This window comes from Etheostoma cragini, unplaced genomic scaffold (genome assembly GCF_013103735.1).
Source record: "Etheostoma cragini isolate CJK2018 unplaced genomic scaffold, CSU_Ecrag_1.0 ScbMSFa_1351, whole genome shotgun sequence".
NCBI classification, from domain to species: Eukaryota; Metazoa; Chordata; class Actinopteri; order Perciformes; family Percidae; genus Etheostoma; species Etheostoma cragini.
In genome coordinates, this window is record NW_023265398.1 from 1 (window position 1) to 2,603 (window position 2,603).

General features: G+C 44.7%; 2 non-coding genes across 2 annotated transcripts; one reads left to right on the top strand and one right to left on the bottom strand.

Annotated features, from left to right (window-relative positions):
* The first annotated feature begins 1,395 nt into the window (after window positions 1-1,395).
* trnat-ugu lies at window positions 1,396-1,468 on the top strand. Its single transcript has one exon. It is a non-coding gene; the product is annotated as a tRNA-Thr (tRNA).
* Window positions 1,469-2,073: 605 nt separating this feature from the next.
* trnat-agu lies at window positions 2,074-2,147 on the bottom strand. The gene has a single exon. It is a non-coding gene; the product is annotated as a tRNA-Thr (tRNA).
* Between the last annotated feature and the right edge of the window lie 456 nt (window positions 2,148-2,603).

Consider the following 2,603-nt stretch of genomic DNA (forward strand, 5'->3'; position numbering starts at 1 on the left):
CATAGCGGACCGACTGAATGTGTAGGGTGTAAAAATATAGCCTTTGCCTCAAAAGAGAGCAGAGGGAACTAATGTTCCCCGGGAAATGGACCCTTTAAGGACTTTAGGCTTAATTTCAAACCCTTATTCACAACCTGAGAATATGTTTTACATCCTGCACTAATCTCTATAAAATATTCCTTATTCTTTGTACAAATAATGACTTATTTAGAAGGTAATGAAACCAATGTAAGCTATAATAAAAAACATTAGGCCATTATTAATTGATTAATTGAAATCATGAATGTATTGGTCTCTGACCAGTCTGCCATTAATATCATCTGGGAATATCGCTACATTAATATCAACTGGGAATATCACCACATTAATATTGTCACACTTAATCTTCGTAGAGCGTCCTGTATAAACCTGAATCTGAGACCACGGACGCTGCGCTGCTCATCTCTACTTTTACAGAGAGAGTGGACACTGACGCAATGCACAGGTCTGCCACCGGGCACCGGGCACCGGCCACACGCCAGGCAGACTCTACACACCACCGTCCCACCGGGAAAAATCCCACTCCGCATCAGGGTCCCAGTGCAACCATTCCTGACCATCTAAACAACTGTAGGGTTTAAATCCAACTCTCGACAACAATAGTGACAAGTAGGCTAATGCATGTTAATAAAAATAAAGCAGAACACATGCAGAAGACAACGGAATAACTGTTAAACACGTTTATTTCGGATCAGACGGCAGCTGATTTGACACACGAGACTCCAGGATTAATTTTAGCCTGGCTGTTAGAATGCTCTGGACGAGGCTAGCCGCAAAGAATAAATCTCCATTGTTACTTGGCTGGGTTTAATTCAATCTGGTTTCGTGCAACCGAGTCCAAGCTAAATTCATCCAGGATAACTTGAATATCCCGGCTTAATCCCTTATCCTAGTTTCGTGCAACAGGCCCCAGGGGGTGAAGTTGGAAATGACAAACATGGGATTTAGTCGCTAAAGAGCACTACGAGCTAGCCAGGAGTCAAAGCTAGAATATTCTAATCCGTAGTCAGACGCATGATCCATTGCACCACTAGCCATACGTTCAAGATGAGCAATATCTACATTCTCACGCCAATGTATGCAGACAGTGGTGCTTTTTGTTGTCAAGGGTATAGGGGGACCTCCTAGGGAGGTGGTCCAGGAACGTCCAGCTGGGAGGAGGTTTTGGGGAAGACCCCGGACTCAGTGGAGGGACTATATCTCCAACCTAGCTTGGGAACGCCTCACAATCCCCAAATCGCTCAGAAAAGGGAAGTTTGGGGTCCCGTGCTGGAGCTGCTCAACAAAGATGGATGGATGGTGGGAACCCTGGTCACTAGCTCAATATATTCTTGCATGAAAACTGTACCTGTAGGAGGCGCTGTAGCTTAGTGGTTAAAGCGCCTGTCTTGTAAACAGGAGATCCTGGGTCCAAATCCCAGCAGTGCCTAATTATCACTCAACACTTACACTATCTGCACTATAAAGACTTTATATATTTGTTTTTGCTATAGTGATTAACAAGCATTATTTAATTTTGCCCAGTTGTGGCCTGTTAAGGGACAATAAATATCAAAAGGGAAATGGATTGAACCCATTTTTCAATGCTTTTCAACCTTGTTTTGTTGGGGCTGATTGTGGCCCGGGTGTACACCAGTACCCTGTGACATCACTGTTGGGTGGGGCTTCAGGAATGTGATGCTGAATGAGGTCAGATGTCAAATAAACATGAACTTTACCAGCCAAAGCACTTCGGGCACTGACTGCCTGATTTTAACATCTTCCATGCTGCTGTAATAAAAATGTATACATTTATTATTTGATATTAGTTGACTATATTGGGATATGCAACTGAAGGAAGAATCTATATGCCTTTGCAATTTGGATGCTTTTCTGTTGTTTAGATATGGCTACATTCAAACAAAGTATCCAAAGAGCACAACTCTGCACTGCACTCTGTTCAGTTGTTTACACCGAGTTCCTCGTGGCCACACATCCAGGTTCATCTCCAGAGGTAATGATGACACGCCAACAGAGGTAATGTCTCCATCAACAAGGTGCTGCTGGGATTTGAACCCAGGATTTCCTGTTTACTAGACAGGCACTTTAACCAACTAAGCCACAGCACCTCCATGAGAAGGAATCCTGTTAAGTCCTAATTTGTCTTTTATCTTGTATAAGCTAAACATACAGTGTACTGACTGGCAGTATTGGGAGTAACGGCTTAGCTCGCCTAGGCTAGGCGGATCAATCCTATCCAGTCAGTCTGCCGAAGAGGTATAAGTACCTGGCAGGTCTCTCCCTTCAGCAAACGCCAGCACAGTCCTTCCCATTGGTGCTGATCATCCACATCTCACCCCCATAGAGCCAGTGAAGCTCGGTCCACCAGATGGACCACTCACCATTCGAACCAGACCTGGGGGGGAACGCTTCAGGGCCCAGCACAGATCGCGGAGCAACAGCTACGGCCGCAACAGTGCCTTCTTAAGTCCACTGTTCCTTTCAATATGGAGCTCTTCCAGATTGTTGAGAATCTCTAGCAGCTGGATGTGCTGCCATACAAAAATGAGAAAGTGGTAACCAGG